Below are 7590 nucleotides of genomic sequence, written 5' to 3' on the forward strand. Positions count from 1 at the left end.
AGACACCTCTCTCTGCCTCGAACTCGTTCAAAGAGATAAATACATCTTAAAAAAAAAGTCGGTCTCATTGCGTCTCATCCAATACATTGAAAGAAATACAATTTGGAAACGCGCTCCCTGCACACACGTGTTGGCTCAGCCTGCGCGGGCGGCTCTCGGCTGGCTCCCCGCGCTGGGGCTGGGCGGCGCCATCCACCAGGCGCGGTCCTGGCCGCCACCGCCGGCCGGCTCAGACTTGAACTCTTGCGCCCACAACCGCCACCGCAATGCAGCCGCGAGGGCCCCGTCCGCCCGCCCGCCCGGGGGAGTCTTTCTTGTCAAGTGCCCACGCGCAGGAAGTTCGGGACAAGTCCCGGGGCAGCCTCTGCCTGCCAGCCTCGCGGGGACTGCGAAGCGCAGCGCGCGCATTGGCCATTGCCCTGAGCAGCCAGCGCAGCGGTGACCACAGCAAGTGAGTGCGCGGCGCGGAGGGCGCGGGGCTCAGGACATACCTGGATCACATACGCATCCAGATGAAGCTCGGGCGCTAACTCTTGGACTCGGCTCCAATCTGGGCAGCGGCTGGTTTCTAAAACAGCTTGCAGCATCCCCAGCTGGTCGGGGGTAAAGGCCGTGCGGCTGCAGCGAGAGGACCTGGGCACTGCAGAGGGAACAGCAACACAGGCCTTTGGTTTGCTTGAAGCAAGAATCCATTGGAGTTCCTGATGCAGACATTTGGGGCGTGACCTGGTGCCCGGTTGCTCGGGGGGGGGGACACCAGCGCTCTCTCTCGGGGTCTCTTCCTCTTTGCCAAGGTCTCGCAAAGGAATTTTGGAAAATGCACCCTGGAAGGCAGAGCCTGATCTCATGGTCATGCATTTTCGACGTGAGCTTGAACTTCACGAGGGGAAGATGTCCTGCTGACACACACACACACACACACACACAGAAACACACACATACATACACAAAAACACACACACATCCACCCACACACACACGCATACATACCTAAATGCACATACATGCATACATACACACCCACACACTCACACCCACACCCACACCCACACCTGCACCCACACCCTGTGAAGGCATGTGCCAAGCTCCCAGTTTTCTCCCAGCTCATGGGAAAGACAGAGAGAGAGACAGAGAGAGAGAAAAACTGCATAGGGCTTTGGAGGAAGCCCTCAGCCATGGAGGGGTTGGAAAGAGATGGAGAAAGAGCCGCAGGCAGAGGAGAAGGAGGCCAGAAGCACATGTGCATGGTTAGAGTGCAGCCACTGGGGCCGGCCCCTGGGAGGCCTTGCAATGCTGGGTTCCTATCCCAGAGTCCCAGTTGGAGTCCCGGCTGCTCCACTTCCCACCCAGCTCCCTGCAAGTGCACCTGGGAAAGCAGTAGAAGATGGCCCAAGTACTCAGGCCCCCAAACCCACATGGGAGACCCAGATGGAGCTCCCGGCTCCTGGCTTTGGATTGCACCAGCCCTTGGCCATTGCAGCTACCCATGCAAATACACATGCAAAGGAAATGTTTTTTCATTTTCAGAAGGCGCCTGGCATTGTGGCAGAGTGGGTAAAACCCACCACTGGCAACACTGGTGTCCCATATGCACACTGGGGCAAGGCCCAGCTGCTCCACTGCCTATGCAGCTCCCTGCTCATGTGCCTAGGGAAGCAGCAGAGGACGGCGCAAGTGATGGGACCCCTGCACCCATGTGGGAGAGCTCATTTTTATTATAAAACTCACATTCGAGGATAGACTTTCTTTCTTTCTTTGTTCTTTTTTGAAAAAAAAAAAAAAAGATCGATTCATTTCTTTGAAGGTCAGAGTTACTCCCCAACTGGCCACAATGGCTCGAGCTGTGCCAATGCAAAGGCAGGAGCCAGGAGCTTCTTCCGGGTCTGCCATGCAGGTGCAGGGGCCCAAGGACTTGGGCTGGGTTCTACTGCTTTCCCAGGCCATAGCAGAGGGCTGGATCAGAAAAGGAGCAGCCGGGACTCGAAGCGGCGCCCGGACTCGAAGCGGCGCCCGTATGGGATGCCTGCCCTTCAGGCCGGGGCTTTAAGCCACTGCACCACAGCGCCGGCCCCATCAACTCACTCTTTCAACACACGGTTTTCAAAGAGAAAGATTGTGTCTGTGTCTCCAAACAAGAAATGCACTCTACACTAGGGTTTTCCAAGGCAAAGGAAAATAGGAGAAAATACAGAGAGACTAAGAAATGCATGGAAATAGGAGTCAAAAACTGAGCTCATTCTGGGGCAAAAAGAATGTTTTGGAACGCCATGCATAACTTTTTCTTCCTACCTATTTTCCCAGGAACTGTCTGAAGACCTCTCATCTGCATAGGTGGATTCCAAACAGTTTTTGCCCAAGTCAATGTTTTAAAATCCATTTCCATGAACTTTTCTAGTACCCCTGTGTCACATGGACATTTAAAATATCTGAACAGTGCAACTCGGAAGCAAGTGGAAAACACAAGCCAAAGACTGCAAGGTTTTCTGTGCCAGCAACACCAGAGTTTCCGGGAGACCCCACTGGCTGCCGTGCGAACTGTATGACAGTCACGGGCATCCCAAAGGATGGGAGAGACGACGGACACTCGCTCACTGCTGGCGGGAGCCCTGCAGCAAACTGTGCTCCTGTTTGCTCCATTGCCAGAAGCCAGCGATCCCGCCAACGGCCAAGCCGGTGCCGGCATGGCTTGGCCTACCACCAAGCAAGCCCTGCACAGCCAACCTCTCGCCCACCCGCCTCGGCCACTTGCTCACTCGACATCAGGACGCGGACCGGCAGTATTTCCGAAGCTGCTGCTTCTCCAGCGTCTGCGCTTGTCTGCCCCTTGCCGCCCGCCTGCCCGCCGGCCCGCCCGCCCGCCTGGCTAAAGGATGGCTCCTTTAGAGAAGGAAGCCAACTTGGCATGGTATGAAGTCTTTGATGGACCCTCCCTAAGTCACACCCTAGACCTGATTGACAGATGTGCCGCTTGAAGAGGTGAACCCCAGCCCCTGGCTCCCGGCTCCCCATTGGCACAGCTCTGACCCTTGTGGCCATTTGGGGCGTGAAGCAACGGAAGGCAGACCTTTCTCCCTGTCTCTTCTTCTCACTGTCTGCAGCTCTACCTCTCCAAGAATTCAATAACAACATCCTCAAACAACGATTTATGTTATTTTATTTTACTTTATTTTATTGGAAAGACCAGTGCCCATATGGGCTGTTGGCGCTGCAGGCTGGAGGTTGAACCCGCTGTGCTACAGCGCCGGCCCCAATCAATCCAATCTTTAAAAATGAAAAGACAATCATCATTCTGCAAAAACATCCTAAGAAAGCGAGGAGGTGGTATGTTAATTAGCGTGACTGTGGTGGTAACAAGAAAATCAATCTTTTCAAAAAACACTTTTTGGTACAGAGGTGTTGATGGATTGGAAAGGCAGAGTTCCAGCCGCGGCCCTGGCTTGCGCGTTGTCTACGATGGCGCCCCCTGGCGCTCCACGGTGGCGGCGACCCCGGACTCTCTGGTGGCAGCTGGGGGCCAAGGTCGCGGCCAGGTCACCAGGCCCACCTGACTGCCCTCAGGAACCCCATAAATCCTCTTCTTTAAGCACTTCAAAAACATCTAAGTTCACCACTACAAAACGTCCACAATCTACAGAAAACCAACCTCCAGGCTGTGATGCCTCCGACCAGCCCAGAGATCTCCCCAAAATCCCAACACGTTTAGTTTTGCAAAGAATGAGGCAGAGGAGTGGTCCCTTCAGGGCTGTCTCCAGGTCGCCGGCAGGGGCTCCTACATGCTTCATTCTTTTTTTCTTCTTTCTTTTTTCTAGGACTGGGAAAATTTGGCCCTTGAAGTCTGGGGGTTCAGATATCTGCTAGTCGTCGGGCTCGTCGTCATCGAACAAGCCGTACATGCGCACCAGCTCCCCGATGTCATGGGGCAACGAAGCCCAGGGCGCTGAGGAGTCCAGATGGATATTTTGCAGATCGGCGGGCAGCGGGTCTTCGGCAGCCTCGGGGCCATGCGCCTGGGAGCTCTCAGGGCCGTGATCTTCCTGCGAAGGTGCGCTGAGCTCTGAACCTGGTGGTGGTGGGGACTCGCCGGGCTGCCAGGGCTGGCCCTTTCGCTGCAGTTTTCTTTGCTTGGCGCGCTGATTTTTAAACCAGGTCTGGGGAGGAAGGGAGGGAACAGGTTACTCCAGGGGCAAGGACCCCAGGGAGACCCCATGGGCCTCAGAAGCTCGGGGCCCTTGTGGCGTGGGCACGCTGGGCTCAAGCCTCTTTCTCAAACGCTGTGCCGGGCCTGGGAGGGAGCCGCTGGCATCAGGTAAAGGGGAGGGGGCCGGGCAGCCTCTGCCCTGCTCCCAAGCGATCCTCCGCTGCAGAACTTAGAATTTTGCGCGCTAGGCTTTGCACCACAAAGGCTCACGTTCTGGGAGCTCGGTCTCTAAGGACACAGTACTGAGAGGTGCGGAGACCCTCGGAGGGGAGGCCTGGTGGGGTCATTCGGCCATGGGGTCTAAGCAGCCTCAAACTCTTTCAAATAAATAATAAATAAATCTTAAAAAAGAAATTCTGTCTCATTGCCTCTCACACAATACATTGAAAGAAATACACTTTGGAAACGCGCTCCCCGCACACACGTGTTCGCTCCGCCTGGCCTGCGCGGGCGGCCCTTGGCTGGCTCCCGCGGGCTGGGCGGAGCCATCCACCAGGCATAGTCCTGGCCACCTGCTCACACTTGAACTCTTCTGCCCCAAGGCAGCCGCGAGCGCCAGGGGCAGTCTATCTTGTCAAGGGCCCACCCGCAGGGACTTCGGGACCAGCCCCGCGCCAGCCTCTGCCTGCCAGCTTCGCAGGGACTGCAAAGCGCGTGCATTGGCGACTGCCCTGAGCGGCCAGCACAGCAGTGACTGCAAGCGAGTGAGTGCATGGCACGGAGGGCATAGGGCTCGGGACATACCTTGATCACACACTCATCCAAACATAGCTTTGCCGCTAACTCTTGTATCTTCTCCCAGTCAGGACAGGGGGTCGTTTCGAAAACAGCTTTCAACATCCCCAACTGCTCGGGGGTAAAGTCTGTGCGGCTGCGGCGAGCACACCTGGGCGCTGCAGAGGGAACAGGAACAAAGGGCTTTGGTTTGCTTTCAGAAAGAATCCATTGGCCATCCTGATGCCGGCTTTGGCTCCAGCAGCCACTGCATGCATTTCGGGAGCGAGCTGGTAGACAGCAGCGCTCTCGGGGTCTCTCCTCTTTGCCTGGGTCTCCCAAAGGAATTTTGGAAAATGCACCGAGGAAGGCAGAGCCTGATCTCATGGTCATGCATTTTCGCCGTGAGCTTGAGCTTCACGAGGGGAAGATGTCCTGCTGCCACACACACACACACACACACACATACATACATACATACAAACCCACACACACAGTAAGACACAGACACAGAAAGTCACACACACATACATACTCATACATACACACCCACACACCCACGACATACATACATACATACATACACACACATACATACATAAGAACCCACACACTAACACAAAGACAGACACATACAGACACACACAGAAAGATACACACATGTACATACACACATATGCAAACATATATACAAACCCACACACAAACACAAACAAGACACACACAGACAAACACACACATACATACACATACATACATTCATACACACCCACACCCACACCCTGTGAAGGCAAGTGCCAAGCTCGCAGTTTTCTCCCAGCTCATGGGAAAGACAGAGAGAGAGTCAGAGAGAGAGAAAAACTGCATAGGGCTTTGGAGGAAGCCCTCAGCCATGGAGGGGTTGGAAAGAGATGGAGAAAGAGCCGCAGGCAGAGGAGAAGGAGGCCAGAAGCACATGTGCGTGGTTAGAGTGCAGCCACTGGGGCCGGCCCCTGGGAGGCCTTGCAATGCTGGGTTCCTATCCCAGAGTCCCAGTTGGAGTCCCGGCTGCTCCACTTCCCACCCAGCTCCCTGCAAGTGCACCTGGGAAAGCAGTAGAAGATGGCCCAAGTACTCAGGCCCCCACACCCACATGGAAGACCCAGATGGAGCTCCCGGCTCCTGGCTTTGGATTGCACCAGCCCTTGGCCATTGCAGCTACCCAAGCAAATACACATACAAAGTAAATTTTTTTCATTTTCAGAAGGCGCCTGGCATTGTGGCAGAGTGGGTAAAACCCACCACTGGCAACACTGGCGTCCCATATGGACACTGGGACAAGGCCCAGCTGCTCCGCTGCCTATGCAGCTCCCTGCTCATGTGCCTAGGGAAGCAGCAGACAACAGCCAAAAGATAGCACCCCTGCACCCATGTGGGAGAGCTTATTTTTATTATAAAACTTGCATTCAAGGATATACTTTCTTTTTTTTTAAAAGAAAAAAAAGGTCTATTCATTTATTTGATGGTCAGAGTTACACAGAGAAAGAAGGAGAGACAGAGAGAGAGAGAGAGACAGAGACAGAGAGAGAGAGAGTTTTCCATCCACTGGTTCACTCCCCAACTGGCCACAATGACATGAGCTGTGCCAATCCAAAGGCAGGAGCCAGGAGCTTCTTCCCGGTCTCCCATGTGGGTGCAGGGGCCCATCTTTTCCTGCTTTCCCAGGCCATGCCAGAGAGCGGGATCAGAAGAGGAGCAGCCTGGACTTGAACCGGAGCCCATATGGGATGCCTGCACTTCCAGCCAGGGCTTTAACCCACTGCACCACAGCGCCGGCCCCATCAACGAACACTTTAAACAAAACTTTTTAAAAGAGAAAGATTGTATCTGTGTCTCCAGACAAGAAATGCACTCTACACTAGGTTGTTCCAATGCAAAGGAAAACATGAGAAAATACAGAGAGACTAAGAAATGCATGGAAAAAATGAGTCAAAAAATGGGTTCATTCTGGTGCAAAAAACAATTTTTTGAAAGCCATGCATAACTTTTTCTTTTCTTTTTATATTTAGACGGGCAGAGTTGGACAGTGAGAGAGAAACAGAGAGAAAGGTCTTCCTTCCGTTGGTTCACCCCCGCTCCCCTAATGACCAATACAGCCGGCCTTCGCGCTGTGCCGATCTGAAGCCAGGAGCCAGGTGCTTCCTCCTGGTCTCCCATGCGGGTGCAGGGCCCAAGCACCTGGGCCATCTTCCACTGCCTTCCTGGGCCACAGCAGAGAGCTGGACTGGAAGAGGAGCAACCAGGACTAGGACCCAGCACCTATATGGGATGCCAGCGCCACAGGCAGAAGATTAACTGAGTGAGCCACGGCCACTGTCCCCATCACTTTTGCTTCACCCCTAGTTTCCCACACACTTTGTGAAGACCTCTTATCTGCTTAGGTTTCCAAACAGTTGTTCCCCAATCAAATGGTTTAAAATCAATTTCCACCCTGTGTCACATAAACATTTAAAAGATCTGAACAGTGAAACTGCTAAGCAAATGGAAAACACAGTTTTCAAGACTGGAAGGTTTTCTGTGCAACCAACATCAGAGTTTCTGGGAGACAACAAAGATACTCTACAAAACAGCCAAAAACGAAACGCACAGTTCTTTAAAATGAGAAAGGTCAGAAACAGGCAATGAGCATTCAAGAGGAA

Source organism: Oryctolagus cuniculus, chromosome 18 (genome assembly GCF_964237555.1).
Source record: "Oryctolagus cuniculus chromosome 18, mOryCun1.1, whole genome shotgun sequence".
In the NCBI taxonomy this organism is placed as follows: Eukaryota; Metazoa; Chordata; class Mammalia; order Lagomorpha; family Leporidae; genus Oryctolagus; species Oryctolagus cuniculus.